Source organism: Nerophis ophidion, linkage group LG01 (assembly GCF_033978795.1).
Source record: "Nerophis ophidion isolate RoL-2023_Sa linkage group LG01, RoL_Noph_v1.0, whole genome shotgun sequence".
In the NCBI taxonomy this organism is placed as follows: Eukaryota; Metazoa; Chordata; class Actinopteri; order Syngnathiformes; family Syngnathidae; genus Nerophis; species Nerophis ophidion.
The window spans coordinates 52,434,239-52,459,278 of record NC_084611.1 but is presented as its reverse complement, the minus strand read 5'-3'; the positions used below and the strand labels follow the sequence as shown (position 1 = coordinate 52,459,278).

At 38.2% G+C, this 25,040-nt stretch overlaps 1 protein-coding gene across 1 annotated transcript in view; it reads right to left on the bottom strand.

The window, feature by feature from the left end:
* The window catches only part of zcchc7 (zinc finger, CCHC domain containing 7), a 157,806-nt gene that overhangs the window by 111,569 nt on the left and 21,197 nt on the right, over nucleotides 1-25,040 (bottom strand). The gene's annotated exons all lie outside the window — the stretch shown is intronic.

Sequence of the window (25,040 nt, the reverse complement as noted above, 5' to 3'; positions counted from 1 at the left end):
TCTGAGATTTATCATATAATAATCAAACAATACAAAATATAATAACTAAGGAAATGAAGTGTGACAAAATCCAAGAGTGTGTATGGTGTAAGACTATGTGTAGTATTCAACTGGAGCGTTTTACCGTAAATGTTGGAGGTGTGTGTTGAGAGGAGCGGTGCTGTCCGACAAGGGCAAGGCAGGCAGAGTTGTCCAGGGGCGGAAACAGGGTCGAGAGACAGGAAGGACCCAGTCGTGGTCGTCCAGAAGCAAGAGAGTAGAGGTGAAGGCGGCAGGGAAGATCCAGGAGCACAAGACGCACAGCTTGACTCGGGGATGCACACAGGGAAGGTAGAGAAGTCTATATTCCGGCAGGTTGAGCAGGCTTAAGAAGGCCGCTCGCTATTCACAGGCAGGTACGCTGATTGCCGTTAAATATATACGCTTGGCGCGTCCCTGGATGTGCGCGGCCGTGGTTGTGTCCCGAGGTGCGACAAGCAGAGCACAAGGAAGAGGGCGCATTGGAATGTGCCAGGGCCGTGACACGCGGGATTCAAAGCGTAGGAAAAAATTTAAGATTGTAATTTTTTTTTAAATGCCTTTTGAATTGGCCAAACGTAAAATCACATCATATTCCACGTCCAAATTTGAGGTGTGTAAAACAGAAAACTATCATTTGTCCTACAATGGAGGCAAGTGTTTATTCAGTTGATCCAGATGGTCCACGGTATTTGAAAGAAATAATCACTACCAGTTTAGGCAATCGGCTCCTGTACCTCATTACTTCCACACTGAGGGTCTGAATGTAACTTTATCCCCCAAGATCATAGGTGCTCATTAAACGACACGAGTACAAGTCAGCCATGCACATCCACATCCTCCATTTTTCCTTCCGGTGACCCGTGTCGCCTGGCGTTACCTTCTTTTATTTTCTCTCCCTCTGCCTTTGCTGCCCTGCCCCCGTGTCAAGACCACCACACAAAAGCGAGGGACAAGCCTGAGACACGCCGACCCAATTACTATTGATCCGTCTGCGGTAAGGGGGACAAAGATCCGGTCGCTTGCAGACAAAAACGCCTACCGATGTTCCAGGGAATCGAGCGAGGTCAAAATCGGGTTACGTGTCCACACCTGACGGTTAACGTGAGGAAATCGGAGGATGCCGGCAAGTCAAAAGTGGACATACACTTGTAAAGAACATCATATCATGGCTGTCGTGAGTTTCCAGTAATTTCTACAACTCTTTTTTTTTTTGTGATAGAGTGATTGGAGCAAAAACTTGTTGGTCACAAAAAAAACATTCATGAAGTGTGCTTCTTTTATGAATTTATTATGGCTCTACTGAAAATGTGAGCAAATCAAATTTGCTCACATTTTCAGTAGACCATGTTTCACAACCATGCAACAGAGAAAGTGAATGTGACAGACAGTGCTGAGAAGAAGTATTGAATTAAATAAATAAATCATCAAACATATATCAGTAACGTATCATTTCTAACCGGCAAATTCCCTGACAAAATGAACATTTCTAAAGTTGTACCAATTCATAAGAATGGAGACACACACCAGTTCACTAACTACAGACCAGTTTCATTACTTCCACAATTCTCCAAAATCAGGGAAAAACTATTCAATAGCAAATTAGATTCATATATCAACAAAAGTGAGACGCTTGTGGGGAACCAATTTGGATTTAGAGCAAATATCTCAACATCAATAGCATTAATCAAAATAACACAGGAATTTACCAATGCAATAGACGGTAAAGAAGGTGCAGCCGCAGTATTCATGGATTTAACAAAAGCATTTGACACAATTAATCATGATATTTCAATACAAGAACTAGAACGATATGGCATCAGAGGTTTGGTATTGAACTGGGTAAGAAGCTATTTAACCAACAGGAAGCAATATGTGAAGATGGGTGAAAATATGTCAACACGGTTGGATTTATTTTGTGGTGTACCCCAGGGATCAATACTGTGACCAAGATTGTTCAATCTTTATACAAACAAAATTTGTAAAGTTACAAAGGACTTGAAGTTAGTTTTATTTACAGACGACACAACTGCTTTCTGTTCAGGACGGAACACACAGAAGATAATACAAATAATAACAGAAGAAATTAACAAATTAAAAAAAATCTTGAATCTCAGTAAAACTAAATGCTATTTGGTAACAGTAAAAAAAGAGCATCGGACACGAATACAAATAGACGTAGTAGATATTGAAAGAGTAAAAGAAACCAGATTTTTGGGAGTATTAATAGATGATGAAATTAACTGGAAATCTCATATACAAAACATACAACATAAGGTGGGAAAAAATATTTCAATAATGAATAAAGCAAAATACGTCCTGGGCCAAAAATCACTTTATATTCTCTACTGCTCGCTAGTGCTACCATATCTCAGTTATTGTGCAGAAATATGGGAAAACAACTACAAATGTGCGCTACATTCGTTAACTGTGTTACAAAAAAGATCAATTATACTGATCATAATGTTGGATATAGAGAACATACAAACCCTTTATTTATTGAGTCGAACATATTAAAGCTCGATGATTTGATAAAATTGCAAACAGCTAAAATGATGTACAAAGCAAATTTTAACCTGTTACCAAAGAATGTACAACAATTCTTCTCGACTAAAGAGGAGAAATATAACCTTAGAGGAAAATCTAATTTAAAACATTTGTATGCACGTACAACACTTAAAACCTTTAGCATATCAGTATGTGGATCTAAATGATGGAATGGATTAAGTAAAGAAATTAAACATTGTACTGATATGATCCACTTTAAGAGGCTGTTCAAATTAATAGTGCTTACAAAGTACAAGGAAGAAGAATTATGAGAAACACTTTCAACCCTATTGAAAATAAGATATTCTTCATCTCAGTATGTTTGTAATGACTGAATTAATTAATTACATGTTACCAAAGGGAATAAGCGGTAGAATATGGATGGATGGGTTACACAACTGTTGTATTACTCATCGACGGATGTCATTTTGCTATTTTGCTGTAAGGAAAGTCAGTAGATGAATGTATATATTTGTGGGCGCTCTAACGTGGGAAAGGGGTAGGATTAAATAAGCTTTGCTTCTTCCTACTCCTTTTCGGACATGATGCGATGTAAGGTGATATGAAACTGTGTGATGTATTGTGTTGTAAATGTGCTCATGTTCAAAATAAACTATAAAAAGAAAAAGAAAATAAAGAAACATTGATTATATTAGATAGTACTTTATTGGTGAAGCAGTTTAAGCGCATCACTGATAGTTTGCACCATAGTCACGCAGAATGAATATATATTACCAGCCAAAAATGTTAGAATAATATCTAAGCAGTGGTCATTATGCCTGAAGATATAGAAGTGCTGCTGATGGTGTGTTTGACAGCAAATCAGCTCAAAGGAGTTCAATGCTTTCCTTTTAGTACTACACAATAGCGTGTTGTTTTACAAGTAGTACTTCTTATCTAGGTTAGTTTGTCTTTTTAAAAGCAAAGGTACGGGCTGTTTTGGGGGTGGCGGAGAACGGATTTAATTTCAACGTTTTGTTTCACAAGTTTCTGAAAATATTACTTTTTTGTTTGACGGACATGACAATATGGCAGCCAGCCCAGGAAGTCTAACCACTGTTGTTATCAAAGTGTGCAAAGCCACGCCTGCAAGTGCAAAGCCCAGCCTCACATCAAGGCAGCACTCGTGTGTGTGAGTGTGTGCGTGTGTGTGTGTGTGTGTGTGTTCTGGCAATGCTTCCTTAATGGGGACATCGCTCTGTTTACACAGTCACCTTTAGGGGACCTCTGACGGTATGGTGACAAATAAAAAGGTCCCCAAAAAGAAAACCTTTTTAAATGATAGTCAGATCCATTCTGAAGAATCCTAAGTGATTTTTAAGCTTTGGCCCATAAAACATGTTTACTGAAAAGGGAAAAAAAGGAATCTAATTTAAAAAAAATTTTTATCCTCAGTAGTCACGTACAAATTTGTGTGAATTATGCAAAATTATTTCAATTTGGTCCCCATAAACCATATTAACTCTTCTTCCCCAGGGTCCCCAGTAAGTATGGTCAGCACATTACTTCATCAATCCAGAGATTTAAAGACGTGTATGAGCTAACTGGGCAGTGGCCATTTTACCTAAATTTTCTTATGCCTCCACAACCTGTAGAAAGGGTGGTCCCCACAAGTCATGATCAAAATGTTGGTCCCCATTCTAAATGATAACCAGTGTGTGTGTGTGTGTGTGTGTGTGTGTGTGTGTGTGTGTGTGTGTGTGTTCTGGCAATGCTTACTTAATGGGGACATAGCTCTGTTTACACAGTCATCAATAGGGGACCTCTGACGGTATGGGGACAATAAAACAGGACCCCAAATGGGAAACCTTTTCAAATGATAGTCAGATCCATTCTGAAGATCCCTAAGTGAATTTTAAGCTTTGGTCCATAAAACATGTTGACTGAAAAGTCATGTTTGACATATAATTGGACCTTTTTTTTTTTTTTTTTTTTTTTTTTTAAATGGTCCTCAGTAGTAACGTACAAATTTGTGTGAATTATGCAAGATTATTTAAATTTGGTCCCCATGAACCATATTCACTCTTTTTCCCCCAGGGTCCCCAGTAAGTATGATCAGCACAGAGATTTAAAGATGTGTATGAGCTAACTGGGCAGTGGCCATTTTACCTAAAAAATGTTATGCCTCCACAACCTGTTGCAAGGGTGGTCCCCACAAGTCATGATCAAAAACTTGGTCCCCATTCCAAATAATAACCAGGGAGTGTGTGTGTGTGTGTGTGTGTGTGTGTAAATATCAATGACTAAACTCCCCAACGAGCAAATAGGAACTATCTCCTCGGCTCCGATTTTATCCTCCATAATTAATTTTCTTTTCCCAACGCCGGGCCGGGCTTTATCGGCTGCTACCCGCCAGAATCTCAGCATTTCATTTAAGCATAATCCCTGGGATAAAAGGCTGCGGCCGAGGTGTGTTAATGCACTAGCGCGGCTGCGTGCAGTTAAGCGTGTGCACGAGTGGAGACTAGAAATCGGGGGTATGCTTTAAAGCAAATGAAAGACGCTGGATTTTGAATTGGTGCATAAAATATTCGTGTCATTGTGAAAACAAATGCTTTGACATTCTGGCATGGATTTTTAAGGCCATATTTCGCATTTTACTTGTGTCGGGTGCTTGTTTTCCACACACTAGAAAATGCTGGGTTATTTTGAAAACCCAATTTATGAGTTATGAGCCTATTCGTTCACTTTGATGATCTGTTTTGTGCTGTGTTATTAATGAGAAAGCAGATAATTAGATCCCATGGTATGGAGCTCCCGGTGTTTTACTTTGCTTTTTCCACTCACAATGCCTTTGGTTTATTCAACACAGACAGGAGGAAGCACTCTCCAACGTTAAATGCTCACTCAATGAGTACCTGTTGCGGTTTTGTTTACACAACACTGAGTCAACGCTAAGCTGACTGTACGAGACACCGTTATACTTGACTCTCTACCAAATAAATGTTTCTTTAAGAATCTTGCCACTGGCAGGAAACGTCCTCGGCCAACTGGACCAGACGGAGAATTGTCCATCGAGTGAGTCACACTTCATATCGACTCGAGCTTTCAACCGGAAGTAGAAGTGCCGTTCCATCTCCTCAGCACCGCTAAGTCCGAGTTCATGGTTCTCGCCCGGAAAAGGGTGGAGTGCCATCTCCGGGTTGGGGAGGAGACCCTGCTCCAAGTGAAGGAGTTCAAGTACCTAGGAGTCTTGTTCACGAGTGAGGGAAGAGTGGATCGTGAGATCGACAGGTGGATCGATAATGCGGGCGCTGTATCGATCCGTTGTGATGAAGAAAGAGCTGAGCCGGAAAGCCAAGCTCTCAATTTACCGGTCGATCTACGTTCCCATCCTCACCTATGGTCATGAGCTTTGGGTCATGACCGAAAGGACAAGATCACGGGAACAAGCGGCCGAAATGAGTTTCCTCCGCCGGGTGGCGGGGCTTTCCCTTAGAGATTGGGTGAGAAACTCTGTCATCCGGGGGGAACTCAAAGTAAAGCCGTTGCTCCTCCACGTTGAGAGGAGCCAGATGAAGTGTTTCGGGCATCTGGTCAGGATGCCATCCGAACGCCTCCCTAGGGAAGTGTTTAGGGCACGTCAGACCGGTAGGAGGCCACGGGGAAGACCCAGGACACGTTGGGAAGACTATGTCTCCCGACTGGCCTGGGAACGCTTCGGGATCCCCCGGGAAGAGCTGGCCGAAGTGGCTGGGGAGAGGAAAGTCTGGTCTTCCCTGCTTAGGCTGCTGCCCCTGCGACCTAACCTCGGATTAAGCGGAAGAAGATGGATGGCATTATGTCTTTTAAGGAGGTCTGTCATAATTTTTTTAGCATTCAATCAGACATTATTGTGAGGTTTAGTATGAGTGTTTCTAAAAATAGATATACCAGCCCCCGGACACATTTTTTTCTCTAAATGTGGCCCCCCGAGTCAAAATAAATGCCCAGGCCTGTTCTAGGTTCTTCATATTAGACACCCGTTGCTCTGATTTCCTCTTTGCACACTCTTGGCATTCTCTGGATGAGCTTCAAGAGGTAGTCACCTGAAAGGGATTTCTCTTCATACTAATACGCCACAGCTGCAAAACAAGTTTTCAAAGCCAAAACTGCCAAGATGGACGTACAAAGGCGAGGGAATTGCCGCAATCAATGCGCGTGCCAGCGTAGCCAGACTGGGCCCAGCTGCTCTCTGTCTGACGGAGGGCCTTAATTAAGAGACACCGGAAAAGTCGATCCCACGCACAGAACCGGCCTCTGGAGGGGACCCCACGACAAGGTGGGCTGCGCAACTACCAAAAAGTCCAACACACAAGTGGGACCGCGTGACGACTCTTTTGGTACCCGAGCCGGAGGACTAATCGCTGGTGGTCACCCGACAAAAAAAAAAATTAAAAAGCAGGGGTGATTACATTATCCCCTGTAGCCCCGACGTCGCCGCCCCCTCCAAACAGAACCCCACCCTGGTTAATAAAGCCCTCCACCACCCCCGCCATCACAGCCTGACAATAGCGGGGGAAAGTTCTGCGGGCAAAACCAAAGATGAGAAATTAATAAAATCTCCAGGGAATCCCCCGCCCCACCGTCACCCCCACAATAATTTAATTTATTAAGTAATTGCTTAATTATAAAGATTATTTTTGGTAATTAGAATTGACATTTTTTTTTCCCCCTCTCTGCTCACGTCTCTCGCCTCCGGTCTTCATCTTTAGGGGCTCTGCCTCAAAAGTGAGGAAAAGGAGCCCAAAAAGGTGAGTGATGATCATGTTTAAGGGCGATACATAAACTCTTTTTTGAGTTTTTTTTGTACACATAAATATTGATTCCATCAAATATTGTACTCCCTTGCCTTGTGGATTCCAGCTGAAATCAAACCACATCAGCATTATTTAATTTCACTGACCCTCATTAATAGTACAAAGCAAACGCTTTGCCTCCCGAAGTGAAAATGTGTCAATGGTCCACGGGCCAAACGATTTTTTCCCCCGGCAATGGGGAATCTATCCCTATAACGCTGGATATAAACACACATGCAGTGTCTAACTCCGTTAGCATCTTTTACGTTCATTTTTTACATTAAAACATTCAAAAAGGTCCTTTTCTGCAGGGTTCTAGATATTTCATATTTCAAAATTTACCCAGACAAATTACACACATAGAGGATGCTAAATTTTGAAGCATTTGTTTTCATGATAAAAAGTGTGAAACCTAGATTATTCAAAAAATGACAGACTTACCGGAGAGCTGGGGTCTCAGATTGTATTAAAATTCATTTTAATATTTTACATTAAAAAAATTGGCACAATTTTGCCATAAAAATTGTGGGGTTTTTTTACACCAAATTACTGTAAACTGAAAAACTGTACCACAAGTTTTTACGCACAAACGTAAAAAATGCTAGTTTTTTAACGTTAAATATATGACAATATTTTCAGTACATTGCATAAATTTACTAACTGTTTTTAATGCAAAATTTGGACCACTTAGCTGCTTCTTTTTTACCGTAGAGCAGGGGTCTCAAATTGTGTTAAAAAAAAAGCTATATATTTTACGATTCAAAAACTGGCAGCTACGTAACCAGAATTTAGCCATAATTTTTTTTTTTTCCCCAAATGAATGTAAACTGAAAAACTGTACCACATGTTTTCAGGTAAAAATTATATTGCCTGAGCTGCCAGTTTTTTACCGTAAAATCTATTAACATTTTTTCAGTGCATTGCATAAATTGACAAAGAGTACCGCTGTTATTTGACTGCAAAATTCTGGCGACTTAGCTGCTGCTTTTTTACCGTAGAGCAGGGGTCGAAAATTAAAAAAAAAAAAAAAAAAAATCTATATATTTTATGATTAAAAAAACTGGCAGCTCAGTCACTAGAATTTTTGTATAAAAATTGTTTTTTACACTAAATTAATGTAAACTGAAAAACTGTACATGTTTTTACGTGAAAATTCTAGTGCCTGAGCTGCCAGTTTTTACCGTAAAGTCCATGACAATTTTTTCAGTGCATTGCATAAATTGACAAACAGTACTGCTGTTGTTTTGACTGCAAAATTCTGGTGACTTAGCTGTTGATTTTATACCATATAGCAGAGGTCTCAAATTGTATATCAAAAAAAAAAAAAAAATTAATATATTTTACGATTAAAAAATCTGGCAGCTCACTCACTACAATTTTGACATTAAAATTGTGGGGTTTTTTTTACACCAAATTACTGTAAACTGAAAAACTGCACCACATGTTGTTACAGAACATTTTAGTGCCCGAACTGCCAGTTTTTTAGCGTAAAATAAGTGACAATTTTTCAGTACACTGCATAAATTGAAAAATATTTTTCAATGCAAAATTCTGGCCACTTAGCTGCTGCTATTTTACCGTAGAGCAGGGGTCTCAAATTGTATTAAAAAAAAAACTATATATTTTACCATTTAAAAAAATGGCAGCTCAGTCACAAGAATTTTTATATAAAAATTGAGTTTTTTACACCAAATTAGTGTAAACTGAAAAACTGAGCCACATGTTTTTACGTACAAATTCTAGTGCCTGAGCTGCCAGTTTTTTGCCGTAAAATCTATGACAATATTTTCAGTACATTGCATAAATTTACAAACATCTTTTAATGCAAAATTCTGACCACTTAGCTGCTGCTTTTTTACCGTAGAGCAGGGGTCTCGAATAGTGTTAAAAAAAATCTATATATTTTACAATTAAAAAAAAGGCAGCGACGTCACCAGAATTTTGCCATAAAAAAATTGCTTTTTTTCACCAGATTACTGTAAACTGAAAACCTGCATCACAAGTTTTTACGGAAAAATTCTAAAGCCTGAACTGCCAGTTTTTTACCGTAAAATCTATGACAATTTTTTCAGTACATTGCATAAATTGACAAAGTTTTTTTAATGTAAAATTCTGACCACTTAGCTGCTGATTTTTAACTGTAAAGCAGTGGTCTCAAATTGTATTAAAAAAAAAATCTATATATTTTACGATTAAAAAAACTGGCAGCTCAGTCACCAGAATTTTGCCATAATAATTGTGTTTTTTACACCAAATTGCCGTAAACTGAAAAACCGTACCACATGTTTTTACGTACAAACGTAAAAAAACACCATTTTTTTACCGTAAAATCTACGACAATTTTTTCAATACATTGCATAATTGACGTACATTTTTTAATGCAAAATTCTGACCACTTAGCTGCTGCTTTTTTACAGTAGAGCAGGGGTCTCAAATTGTATAAAAAAAATCTATATTTTTACAATTAAAAAATCTGGCAGCTACGTCACCGGAATTTTGCCATAATTTTTATTTATTTTTTTTACACCAAATTAGTGTAAACTGAAAAACTATACCACATGTTTTCAGGTAAAAATTATATTGCCTGAGCTGCCAGTTTTTTTACCGTTAAATATATGACAATATTTTCAGTACATTGCATAAATTTACTAACTTTTTTTAATGCAAAATTCGGACCGCTTAGCTGCTGCTTTTTTACCGTAGAGCAGGAGTCTCAAATTGTGTTTAAAAAAATCTATATAGTTCACGATTGAAAAACTGGCAGCTCAGTCACTAGAATTTTGACATAAAAATTAATTTCTTTTTACACCAAATTACTGTAAACTGAAAAACTGTACCACGTTTTTACGTAAAAATTCTAAAGACTGAGCTGACAGTTTTTAGCGTAAAGTCCGCGACAATTTTTTCAGTACATTGCATAAATTGACAAAAATGTTTTAATGCAAAATTCTGACCACTTCGCTACTGCTTTTTTACCGTAGAGCAAGGGTCTCAAATTGTATTAAAAAAAATCTATGTATTTCACGAATAAAAAAAATGGTAGCTACGTCACAAGAATTTTGCCATTAAAATTGTGGTTTTTTTACCAAAATTCTGGCGATTTTAGTTACTGATTTTTTACCGTAGAGCAGGGGTCTCAATTTGTATTTAAAAAAATCGATATTTTTTACGATTAAAAAAACTGGCAGCTATGTCAACAGAATTTTGACATAAACATTCATTTATTTTTACACCAAATTACTGTAAACTGAAAAACTGTACCACATGTTTTTACGTGCAAATTCTAGTGCCTGAGCTGCCAGTTTTTTAATGTAAAATGTATTTTAAAAAATCTTTTTATTTTACGATTCAAAAACTGGCAGCTCAGTCACTAGAATTTCGACATTAAATTTGTGGGGTTTTTAACACCAAATTACTGTAAACTGAAAAACTGTACCACATGTTTTTACGTACAAATTCTAGTGCCTAAGCTGCCAGTTTTTTACCTTAAAATCTATGACAATTTTTGTTACAGTGCACTGCATAAACTGACAAACAGTGCTACTGTTATTTTTACTACAACATTCTGGCAACTCGACTGCTGATTTTTTACTGTAGAGCAGGGATCAAAATGTATTAAAAAAAAAATCGATATATTTTACGGTTAAAAAAACTGTCAGCTATGTCACCAGAATTTTGCCATAAACATTTCTTTTTTTTACACCAAATTACTGTAAACTGAAAAACTGTACCACATGTTTTTACGTACAAATTCTAGTGCCTGAGCTGCCCGTTTTTTAACGTAAAATCTATTAAAAAAAAAAAATCAATATATTTTACGATTCAAAAACTGGTAGCTCAGACACTAGAATTTTGACATAAAATTTAAATAAAATGATAAATGGGTTGTACTTGTATAGCGCTTTTCTACCTTCAAGGTACTCAAAGCGCTTTGACACTACTTCCACATTTACCCATTCACACACACATTCACACACTGATGGAGGGAGCTGCCATGCAAGGCGCCAACCAGCACCCATCAGGAGCAAGGGTGAAGTGTCTTGCTCAGGACACAACGGACGTGACGAGGTTGGTACTAGGTGGGATTTGAACCAGGGACCCTCGGGTTGCGCACGGCAACTCTCCCACTGCGCCACGCCGTCCCGTTGTGGGTTTTTAAGACCAAATTACTGTAAACTGAAAAACTGTACCACATGTTTTTACGTACAAATTCTAGTGCCTAAGCTGCCAGTTTTTTACCTTAAAATATATGACAATTTTTGTTACAGTGCATTGCATAAACTGACAAACAGTACTGCTGTTATTTTTACTGCAAAATTCTGGCAACTCGGCTGCTGATTTTTTACCGTAGAGCAGGGGTCTCAAATTGTATTTAAATTTTTTTTTAATCTATTTTACAATTAAAGAAACTGGCAGCTACGTCACCAGAATTTTGCCATAAAAATTTAGTTTTTTTTTTACAACAAATTACTGTAAACTGAAAAACTGTTTTTACGTAAAAATTCTAGTGCCTGAGCTGCCACTTTTTACTGTAAAATCTATGACCATTTTTTGTTACAGTGCACTGCATAAATTGAAAAACAGTACAGCTGTAATTTTTACCACTAAATTCCGATGACTTAGCTACTGATTTTTTACCGCAGAGCAGGGGTCTAAAATTGTATTACAATTTTTTTATATATTTTACGATTAAAAAAACTGGCAACTACGTCACCAGAATTTCATCATAAAAATTGTGTTGTTTTTTTCTACACCAAATCACTGTAAACTGAAAAACTGCTTTTACGTAAAAATTCTAGTGCCTGAGCTGCCAGTTTTTACCGTAACATCTGCGGCCATTTTTGTTACAGTGCATTGCATAAATTGAAAAACAGTAGTGCTGTTAATTTTACTGCAAAAATCTGGTGATTTAGCAACTGGTTTTTGACCATTGAGCAATAGTCTCAAATTGTATAAAAAGAAAAAATCCTTATATTTGACAATTTATAAAAACTAGGAGCTCAGTCACCAGAATTTTGCCATAAAAATTATGTTTTCACACCAAACTGAAAAACTGTACCACATGTTTTTACATAAAAATTCTAGTGTCTAAGTTGCCAGTTTTTTTTTAACCATAAAATCTATGACCATTTTTGTTACAGTGCATCGCATAAATTGACAAAAAGTACCGTTGTTATTTTTTCTGAAAAATTCTGGCGACTGAGTTGCTGCTTTTTTACTGTAAAATCGATTTTCCCTGTTTTTACAGTGTGCTACTGTAAATGGATAAATGCTATGTTACTGAAAATGGATAAATGCTACCGCTGTTATTTTTAGAGCAAAATTCTGCCGACTTGAGCGGCTGATTTTTTTTACCGTAAAATCAACGTTCCCTGTTTTTACTGTGTGCTACTGTAAATGGATAAATGCTATGGTACTGAAAATGGATAAATGCTACCTCTGATCATTTTTAGGTAAATTTCAAGGTAAATTTCTGGCGACTGAGCTACCAGGTTTTTACAGTAAAACCTGACTTTTTTTTTTTTTTTTTTTACAGTGTAGCCTCGCTAACATGCCATCAATGAAAGACGTCAGTGTTGCATTTGGCAGCCACCCTTTGGCGAGCCAAAGGAAATGACACGGCGGGCCAAATTAAGCCCGCCGGTCCCACTTTGACCATCCCTGATATAAAATAATACGTGATCTAGCAGTACCGTTTTGCTCAGTTGCGGAATATTTTAAAATGTGGGATTAATTTGTCATGTTTCTGGTTAAATAAAAGGATATAACGCACACAGTAGGGACTCAGATAATCAGCACACCACCCAGGCTACAGTAAGGGGCAACCAAGAGGTCTTTCTCTTCAAAAATAAAACACCCCAAAGCCCCTTTTGACCATGAAGAATAACAACAAGCCGCATCCTTTCAGATTGGGGAACTGGTGAGAGTGAACGTTAGTTCCAGTTGACCAAGATGCGCTCATTGGGCTCACACCAAACACACTATTGTGTCATGCACGACCTAACAAAGCACACGGTAACACAACTTGGGCCTTATGCAGCAATTCCCAAACGTCGACAACAAAATTAATATTGTTTTAAAGTAAAAAAGAAGAGGAAGAAGAAAAAAAGCCACGCTAAAACAAATGAGCACCTGCGACCACAGCTGCAGATATTTTTAGGTTCCCCAAAAAAACAAATCGGGACATTTTCATAATTTTTTTTGTGCCACATTAGCATGACTTTTCACCCTGATCCAAATATTGAATAAATGAGCAAGAATAAAACAAGCCGAGGGGTTGAATTGTTGAAAAACGTCTTATTCAAAAACATCACTAAAAGGCTTACACTACTATTTTCCCTTAAAAACTACGGTTGTTGTCCACAAAGCCAGGTTCCCTTCCTTTTTCTTACTATGAGCAAAGAGCAGAAAAAACACACAATTTCCTCCACCCTAAGCCAGGGGTGTCAAACTGGATTTCATTGAGGGCCGCGTTGCGGTTTTGGCTGCGACGCTTGTAACTTTAATAAAAGAAACAAGGACTACCTATTTGTCCATCCATCCATTTTCTACCCCTTAATCCCTTTTGGGGTCGCTGGAGCCTATCTCTGCTGCATTCGGACGGAAGGCGGGGTACACCCTGGACAAGTCGCCACCTCAGCGCAGGGCCAACACAGATAGACAAACAACAGTCACACTCACATTCACACACTAGGAACCATATAGTGTTGCCAATCAACCTATCCCCAGGTGCATGTCTATAAATAAATGATCAAATAAATGAATACATATAACATTTTTTATTATTAAATAAATATAGAAATAAATAAATACATAATTAAATATTAAATTTAAACAAATATTAGAATGTATTTTTACAATAAATACAATAATGACACATCTAATAACATTTACGTATTTCATTCTAATCATAATTGAATAAATGTATTTATTCATCCATCCATCCATTTTCTACCGCTTGTCCCTACTACATGTGTTATTCAATATTTCATTAGTTTAAAAATATATATTTTAAATCAAATTAATTAATTAAACATTTAATAACACACGTATTTATTTAATTCAAATTTAATTTATTAATGACGAATTAATGTAATGATATAAAGATGTATGAATTAATTTCATTTATCGTCCAGACTTTACACCAATTCTTTGATTAGTAAATGCATATTTGACCTACACTGTAAGAAAACATTTGGGGGGGGGAGCAATTTTACCATAAAATTTACAATAAAATAGTCACTGTTTTACTGTAAAGTTCTGGTGATTGAGCTGCCGGGTTTTAAAAAAAAAAAAAAAAAAAATGGTTCCTGTTTTCACAGTGTATTACTGTAAATGTAAAAATGGTAGCACGGTTTTTCTCTTATTTCTGAATTTATTTATTTTTTTAAATACATTGTCATGTTTACAGTGTACAATTTGATGGATAACTTGCTTTTGAAATCATAGATATTTACCTATTTTTTTACCTAAAAAATGTTTAGAACTTATGATAATATATTATTTGTTGCATTATTAGATAGATCAAATTTAAAAGATATATAATTGCATGCAGTACATGTCTTTTTTTTCCTGTCAGAATAAAAAAAAGAACGAAAGATAAACTACTTTCTTGATGCATATTATTCAAAAGGATGTGGCGGGCCAGATCTGGCCCCGTGGGCCGTGGGTTTGAAACCTGTGCCCTAAGCTATAGGCTAGAATTAAAGTACAGGCACAATTGTCCGACTCTGAAAGAATAAAAGGGGACGGTTGGGAGAGTGGCTGTGCGGGCAACCTGAGGGTTCCCGGTTCAACCCCCACCTTCTACCAACCTAGTCACGTCTGTTGTGTCCTTGAGCAAGACACTTCAATTTGCTCCTGATGGGACCTGGTTAGCCCCTTGCATGGCATCAGTGTGTGAATGTGTGTGTGAATGGGTGAAATTGGAAATAGCGCTTTGAGATCCTTAAAAAAAAGTAGATGGATAGATAGCTGGATAGATAGATAGCTAGCTAGCTAGCTAGCTAGCTAGCTAGATAGATAGATAGATAGATAGATAGATAGATAGATAGATAGATAGATAGATAGATAGATAGATAGATAGATAGATAGATAGACAGATGGATAGATAGATAGATCTACAAAAAAAAAACGCTATACAAGTATAATCCGTTTACCATAAAAGTACATTATTTATATATTGGTTAAAATGAGCATGTTATTTTTCCAAAGCATGCTGTGCATATGACGTGATTGTGTTAAGTAAAGCAGATTAAATAAAAATTTTAACAAATTTTTTCTTAAATGTTGAATTGAACATGTTTTTTCAAATCTTGAAATACATAAAACACCTTGGAAATAATGCATTGATGCCGTGGAGCAGGCCTGGGCAATTATTTTTGACTCGGGGGACCAAATTTAGAGAAAAAAAATGTGTCTGGGGGCCGGTATATCTGATTTTTAGGAAAACTAATACATAACCTCACAATAAAGTCTGACTAAATGCTAAAAATGTTATGGCAGACTGCCTTAAAAAAACGGAATGGAATTGTATTTTTTTCTATGAACGATACAACACTGAATATTGAGAACATATGAACGTCACACCCCCTCTCAATCAACATATTTTACAATCAAGCCAAATGCAACAAAAATGAAACAAACAGCGAAATGTGAAGGGGTAAAAAAAACAAAAAAAACATCAACAATCTGATATATGTGATACATCACTAAGCTTTAGAACTTTCTTGTAAAAATCTCCAACATCTGTCATTGACACTCGCCTTTCAGGCTGACACTCGTCTGACCTGCTGTGACTTACATTACCATAGTAACTAGTAGGGTTGTACGGTATAGTACCGCGATACTACCGCCTCTAAAAAGTAGCGGTCCGCCACACCCTAAGATTTTTTGTTAAAATAAAGCCAAAAATTCTATTTTTTCTGGTCACAATTATATAAAAAAGTATCAAAAATTACTGAAAAGTATCAAAATAATATTGGTAACACTAGTCACTACAATATCATGCAAAAGTGCAGATTCCAACCATTGAAATATGTTGTATAGTTCAAGACTTATGGTCAGGGGTCCCCAAACTACAGCCCGCGGGCCAAATGTGGCCCGCCAGCGTCCAAAATCTGACCCGCGGGAAGTCCCAAGTTAAAAACAAATATTATAATTCTGATTATTTTTTAGATCTGTCCTTTCTAATCCATTTACCACCACCTTGTTACTCTCGGTGTCTCCTAGCCGCTCAGGCAAATCATATTGTCTAAAAAGGCATTTTCTTATTGATAACGTAACATCATTGCGTTCACGCCGCAGTGTTGAGCGAGCACGCAGCAAATGCGCACTCTTTCAGTCAATTATTGCGCAAACGTATTTTTCAGACTATAAGTCGCAGTTTTTTTCATAAGTTTGGCCAGGGGTGCGACTTAAACCCAGGAGCGACTTATGTGTGAAATTATTAACACATTACCGTAAAATTACAAATAATATTATTTAGCTCATTCACGTAAGAGACTAGACGTATAAGATTTCATGGGATTTACCGATTAGGAGTGACAGATTGTTTGGTTAACATATAGCATATTCTATATGTTATAGTTATTTGAATGACTTTTACCATAATATGTTATGTTAACATACCAGGCACCTTCTCAGTTGGTTATTTACAGTATGTGTCATATAACGCAGTGGTCCCCAACCACCGGGCCGCAGAATAATTTTTTATAATTTTTATTTTATTTTTTTTATTAAATAAACATAAAAAACACTTAAAATTAGTGCACCAAACCAAAAAACTCCCCTTTTCATCACAAAAATAAAATAAAATAAAAAATAAATAAATAAAAATCCCCCCCCCCCGCCGGGCCGCGGGACAAATTATCAAGAGTTGACCGGTCCGCAGCTACAAAAAGGTTGGGGACCACTGATATAACGTACACTTATTCAGCCTGTTGTTCACTATTCTTTATTTACTTTAAATTGCCTTTAAAATGTCTATTCTTGGTGTTGGGTTTTATAAAATACATTTCTCCAAAAAATGCGACTTATACGCCAGTGCGACTTACATATGGTTTTTCCCTTCTTTATTATGCATTTAACCCAATGCGGCCCCCAAGTCAAAAAGTTTGGGGACCCCTGCTTATGGTTATATGAAAACATCACTGCACATCACATCATAATGGCAGCTACACATTCCATCTTAAAGATCTGAAAAAAAATATATTTCGGAATGTCCGCCGGGCCAGATTGAAAAGCGTAACAGGCCGCATGTGGCCCCGTGGCCTTGATTTGTCCAGGTCTGCCGTGGAGTATGCATTTTAGGTCGATACATTATGCTCATTTGCATTTGTAAAAAAAGTGAATAATAAAAATCAAACTGTGGCACATCAGATTCATGGTGTGTGTGTGTGTGTGCCTGTTCAAACACACAGAGGGTAGCGGGGGTGTGGCGTTACACCTCGCGTGGCACTGGGTCGCCAAGATAAGCGCTGAGCCTATCCATGCCTCCCTTCTGCAGAGCGTGCCCGCCCACCCGCGCGCACACACACACCCGCACACACCCTGCCAATGCCGTTGCCGCCATGTTACTGTAATCTCACTTTTACAATAGCAACGTCCAAAATATAATCAGTGCGGCGGCCACAAACACATCCGTGTTTGCGCTGCGGCCTGGCGCGCGGGTTAGAGAACCCGGAGAGTTTCCAACATGGAGGGAATAAAAAAAAGGCTGAAGGCCTCGCTCGTTCATCAGAGGTAAAGATGGCAAAGTAAGGAGAGTGGAGACAAAAGTTTGGTGAGCACTTACCACGACCGGAGGAGGAGACGCGAGTGTGACCATATGGGCCGGAGTGTTTAACTACTTGAGGATTCAAAAGTTTAGCTTCAGCACACTCCCCTACCGCACCCTGGCATGCACACCTCTGGGGGCGCGGGCCAGATTGCGGGGAGGTCCTGTTTCCCCCTAACCCCCTCTCTGGTGGCCCCTGGCTACAGATTTCGCTCGTCCCACTTTTCACTCCTTCGGTTTTCCCACACAGCGTATGGCAGGCCTGGGCAATTATTTAGAATGTGTCTGGGGGCCGGTATATCTTAATTTTTAGTACAAACCCCGTTTCTATATGGGTTGGGAAATTGTGTTAGATGTAAATTTAAACGGAATACAATGATTTGCAAATCCTTTTCAACTCATATTCAGTTGAATATGCTACAAAGACAACATATTTGATGTTCAAACTGATTAAAAAAAAAAAAAATTTAGCAAATAATCATTAACTTTAGAATTTGATGCCTGCAACACGTGACAAAGAAGTTGGGAAAGGTGGCAATAAATATTGATAAAGTTGAGGAATGCTCATCAAACACTTATTTGGAACATCCCACAGGTGTGCAGGCTAATTGGGAACAGGTGAGTGCCAAGATTGGGTATAAAAACAGCTTAACGAAAAATGCTCAGTCTTTCACAAGAAAGGATGGGGCGAGGTACACCCCTTTGTCCACAACTGCGTGAGCAAATAGTCAAACAGTTTAAGGACGTTTCTCAAAGTGCATTTGCAAGAAATGTAGGGATTTCAACATCTACGGTCCATAATTTCATCAAAAGGTTCATAGAATCTGGAGAAATCACTCCACGTAAGCGGCATGGCCGGAAACCAACATTGAATGACCGTGACCTTCGATCCCTTAGACGGGAAAGTATCAAAAACCGACATCAATCTCTAAAGGATATCACCACATTGGCTCAGGAACACTTAAAAAAAAACACTGTCACTAAATACAGTTTGTCGCTACATATTTTAGTGTAAGTTAAAGCTCTACTATGCAAAGCGAAAGCCATTTATCAACAACATCCAGAAACGCTGCCAGCTTCTCTGGACCCGACATCATCTAAGATGGACTAATGCAAAGTGGAAAAGTGTTCTGTGGTCTGACGAGTCCACATTTCAAATTGTTTTTGGAAATATTTGACATCATCCGGACCAAAGGGGAAGAAACCATCCAGACTGTTATCGACGCAAAGTTCAAAAGCCAGCACAAGTGATGGTATGGGGGTGCATTAGTGCCCAAGGCATGGGTAACTTACACATCTGTGAAGGCACCATTAATGCTAAAAGGTACATACAGGTTTTGGAACAACATATGCTGCCATCTAGACGCCGTCTCTTTCATGGACGCCCCTGATTATTTCAGCAAGACAATGCCAAGCCACATTCAGCACATGTTACAACAGCGTGGCATCGTAAAAAAAGAGGGCGGGTACTCTCCTGGCCTGCCTGCAGTCCAGACCTGTCTCCCATTGAAAATGTGTGGCACATTATGAAGCCTAAAATACGACAGCGGAGACCCCGGACTGTTGAACGACTGAAGCCAACTCTAACATTTGACAACCAAACAATTAAACAAGGCGACACGGTAAAGAATCTGGGTATTATCTTCGACCCAACTCTCTCCTTTGAGGCACACATTAAAAGCGTTACTAAAACGGCCTTCTTTCATCTCCGTAACATCGCTAAAATTCGCTCCATTCTGTCCACTAAAGACGCTGAGATCATTATCCATGCGTTTGTTACGTCTCGTCTCGATTACTGTAACGTATTATTTTCGGGTCTCCCCATGTCTAGCATTAAAAGATTACAGTTGGTACAAAATGCGGCTGCTAGACTTTTGACAAGAACAAGAAAGTTTGATCACATTACACCTGTACTGGCTCACCTGCACTGGCTTCCTGTGCACTTAAGATGTGACTTTAAGGTTTTACTACTTACGTATAAAATACTACACGGTCTAGCTCCATCTTATCTTGCCGATTGTATTGTACCGTATGTCCCGGCAAGAAATCTGCGTTCAAAGGACTCCGGCTTATTAGTGATTCCCAAAGCCCAAAAAAAGTCTGCGGGCTATAGAGCGTTTTCCGTTCGGGCTCCAGTACTCTGGAATGCCCTCCCGGTAACAGTTCGCGATGCCACCTCAGTAGAAGCATTTAAGTCTCACCTTAAAACTCATTTGTATACTCTAGCCTTTAAATAGACTCCCTTTTTAGACCAGTTGATCTGCCGTTTCTTTTCTTTTTCTTCTATGTCCCACTCTCCCGTGTGGAGGGGGTCCGGTCCGATCCGATGGCCATGTACTGCTCGCCTGTGTATCGGCTGGGGACATCTCTGCGCTGCTGGTCCGCCTACGCTTGGGATGGTATCCTGCTGGCTCCGCTGTGAAAGGGACTCTCGCTGCTGTGTCTTGGATCCTCTTTGGACTGGACTCTCGTGACTGTGTTGTATCCATTGTGGATTGAACTTTCACAGTATCATGTTAGACCCGCTCGACATCCATTGCTTTCCTCCTCTCTAAGGTTCTCATAGTCATCATTGTCACCGACGTCCCACTGGGTGTGAGTTTTCCTTGCCCTTATGTGGGCCTACCGATGATGTCGTGGTGGTTTGTGCAGCCCTTTGAGACACTAGTGATTTAGGGCTATATAAGTAAACATTGATTGATTGATTGATTGAAGCTCTACATAAAACAAGAATGGGAAAGAATTCCACTTTCAAAGCTTCAACAATTAGTTTCCTCAGTTCCCAAACGTTTATTGACTGTTGTTAAAAGAAAAGGTGATGTAACACAGTCGTGAACATGCTCTTTCCCAACTACTTTGGCACGTGTTGCAGCAATGAAATTCTAAGTTAATTATTATTTGCAAAAAAAAATAAAAATTATGAGTTTGAACATCAAATATATTGTCTTTGTAGTGCATTCAACTGAATATGGGTTACAAAGGATTTGCAAATCATTGTATTTCGTTTATATTTACATCTAACACAATTTCCCAACTCATATGGAAACAGGGTTTGTAATATAATAGCGTGAGCGTCCAGTCCATAGTGGATCTAAAATAATATAAAATAATATTGTGAAAGTCCAGTCCATAGTGGATCTAACATAATAGTGCGAAAGTCCAGTCCATAGTGGATCTAAAATAACAGTGTGAGCATCCAGTCCATAGTGGATCTAAAATAATAGAGCGAGAGTCCAGTCCACAGTGGATCTAACATAATAGTGAGAGTCCAGTCCATAGTGGATCTAACATAATAGTGAGAGTCCATTCCATAGTGGATCTAACATATTAGTGAGAGTTCAGCCCATAGTGGGTCTAACATAATAGTGAGAGTTCAGTCCATAGTGGATCTAACATAATATTGTGAGTCCAATCCATAGTGGATCTAACATAATAGTGAGAGTCCAGTCCATAGTGGATCTAACATAATAGTGAGAGTCCAGTCCATAGTGGATCTAACATACTAGTGAGTGTCCAATCCATAGTGGACCTAACATACTAGTGAGAGTCCAATCCATAGTGGATCTAACATAATAGTGAGAGTCCAGTCCATAGTGGATCTAACATAATAGTGAGAGTCCAGTCCATAGTGGATCTAAGATAATAGTGTGAGAGTCCAGTCCATAGTGGATCTAACATAATAATGAGAGTCCAGTCCATGGTGGATCTAACATAATAGTGAGAGTCCAGTCCATAGTGGATCTAAAATAATAGTGAGAGTCCAGTCCATAGTGGATCTAACATATTAGTGAGAGTCCAGTCAATAGTGGATCTAACATAATAATGAGAGTCCAGTCCATAGTGGATCTAACATATTAGTGAGAGTCCAGTCCATAGTAGATCTAACATAATAGTGAGAGTCCAGTCCTTTCAAAAATCATTCTTTCTTTATTTATTTTTTTTACACACGGTACATTTGTTTTTACGGAAGAAAAACTGGCAGCTAAGTTGTCAGAATAAAGAAGAAAAAATAACATGTACAGTTTTTCCGTTCACAATATAATGTTGTAAAAACCAATATCAATTTAACACCAAAAAATTCTGGCAACTAAGCTGACAGGTTTTTTTCCGTAAAACCCCAACCCAAAAAACAGTGATACTGTTTTTTTATTTACCATAAAATGTTGTAAAAAATTAAGAAAAACATAATTTTATAGTAAAATGTTGTAAATATTAAAATGTTACTGTAAAATGGACAGTCTACTTAAAATAATTAGAATGTCCGCTCTGTGAGTTCAAACCCCGGCCGAGTCATACCAAAGACTATAAAAATGGAACTCATTACCTCCCTTCTTGGCACTCAGCATCAGGGGTTGGAATTGGGGGTTAAATCACCAAAAATGATTCCCGGGCACGGCCACCGCTGCTGCCCACTGCTCCCCTCACCTCCCAGGGGGTGAAAAAGGGTGATGGGTCAAATGCAGAGGACAAATTTCACCACACCTAGTGTGTGTGTGACAATCATTGGTACTTTAACTTTAATTGTTAAGTTAACTTAACAATTTATATAATTAATAATGAAATTGAGAGGCAAATTCATACATTATTCCCTGTTACGAGCGGCCCTATGATGGCAGACATAACTGCGACATTGGCTTCCTGGAGCCTTCATTTATTATTCTGTGTCAAATGCATCAATTTAAAGGAGGCCCATCCATGAAATTTCTTTACTTTCATTTAATTTTGGGGTGTAAGGCACTCCCCCTCCGCCCCCACCCCGCACTTTAACACCCTTTTCACACCACACCCATGACCCCCCATGTGCAGACATGGGGTCAAGCTCCAAAGATCACAGAGAGGCGAGCCAGACGACACAAGAGAGAAAAAAAAGCAGGGGAGGCGGAAGCCCTAAAAAAAAAAAAAAAAGAAGAAAAAAAAGCTGGCCAAAAGTCTCAGCTCGGGGCCGCCTCCTTTAGAACGTCTGTGTGCGCGGAAGTCGGGGAGCACTCTTGCAGAAACGTGAGCCCGGCGAAATTTAAATGAGGAAGAGGCATCGAAAGAGACAGAGGGAGAATGGGGCGAGAGAGAGAGGGGGGTGGGGGGGCAGAGAGGACAATAGTGAGGAAATGGGATAAGAATGAGATGGACCTAGGTAGTAGGGCGGGGGTGCTGAGGCTGCAGGTTAAGATAATGTGAAGATCTGAAGAGATTTGCGGCAAACCCTTTTATTCATTTTTTGATTACTTTCATTTCGCCCCTTCCTTCTCCCCTGTATGTTTGTTTTTGGCATTAGTGTGTGTGCGTGTGTGTGCATTCTTGTATTTCTGCCCTTCTTGAGACATCAAGAAGGAAAATTACCTTCTATATGAGGATCGGGGAACTAGTTAAGACCCAAATCATAGCCCCAATACGGAAAACCATTGCATCTAATAGAGAGACAAATGATAGAGTCTGTGAACATTGCTCCAAAGTCAGGATGTTTTTGTTGCTGTAATTTGCATACAAAAGTAAACATTGACAGGTGCAAAGGCAACAAGACATGACAAAACAAGCTAAAGAAGGACTTCCCTATTCATTCGCGGAAAAACCCGCCAGGTGAACAGCTGATTTTACTACTACTGACGTAAGACCACCCGCATCCCATATGTGACCATAGAATGAACAAATACACTACGGTACTAAGACTATAGTGGCCATTAACTGTTGGCTTCTACAACTGGGTTGCCCAAAGAGCGGCAGAGGGTACCATCTGTGGTCCATGACTCCTTTGTCATTGGCCTTAAGCACATTACAAAAAAAACAAAAAACAAAGATCTCATTTGCACCCCTTAAGCACATTACAAAAAAATCAAAAAATAAAGATCTCATTTGCACTCCTGGTGGTGAAATCTATCTAAATGAGGGTGGTCCCAACAAGGAGGAATTTTTCAAATTGACTGTGTGTCGGGTTTAATAGTGCTACCCCTCTGGCCAACATATGAAATAACAAGTGTGTGTAAGAAATTGAAATGCACCCCCCTTGGCCAAAATGAATAAAAGAAAAAATATATATATATACAGTATATATATATACATATATATATTGAGACAAACTGTAACTTGAAGTAAATAATAGAGAATAAAAACCTATTACAACCAAAAAAATTTAAATAAATAAATATAAATATGTGTATAGAGACATACTGTAATAACTTGAAGTAAATAATGAAAAATAACAACCTACTACAACAAAATAAATTAAAACAAAATTTTAAATAAAAATAAATATGTATATTGAGAAATACTGTAATAACTTGAAGTATATAATGAAAAATAACAACCTATTACAACCAAAAAATAAAAAAATTAACATTTAAAATGAAAATAAATATGTATATACAGACATACTGTAATAACGAAGTAAATAATGAAGACAACTTTTTTCTTATTAAATAGGGAACAAATTCTCATATTCTTTCTGTTTCTGTAAAATTGCGACATTATCTTGTAGGATTATTACTTTTCTGTGTAAAATTGTTGCTTTTTTTTGCAAAATGGTGACATTTGTCATATCAAATTCTGACTTGTATCACAATATTGCCAATTTTTGTGACATTTTTTGAGTAAAATGGTGACTTTTGTCATCATTTTGCCAAGTAAAATTCCGATTATTATTCTAATATTGCCAAAATTGTAATATTTCTTAAAAAATTGTGACTTTTGTGAAGTAAAATTACGACTCTTTTCATAAAATTACCAACATTTCAGGCTTTGTTTGTAAAATGGCGACTGTTATTGAGTAAAATTCCAACTTTTATCATTACATTGCACAAAAGTTCAGTTTTTCTTGTAAAACTTTGACTTGCGTTGAGTAAAATGACGACTTTTATTATAATACTGCCCAAATTCTAAGTTTTTCTTGTGAAATTGTGACCTTTTTCTTGTGAAATTCCAACTCATTT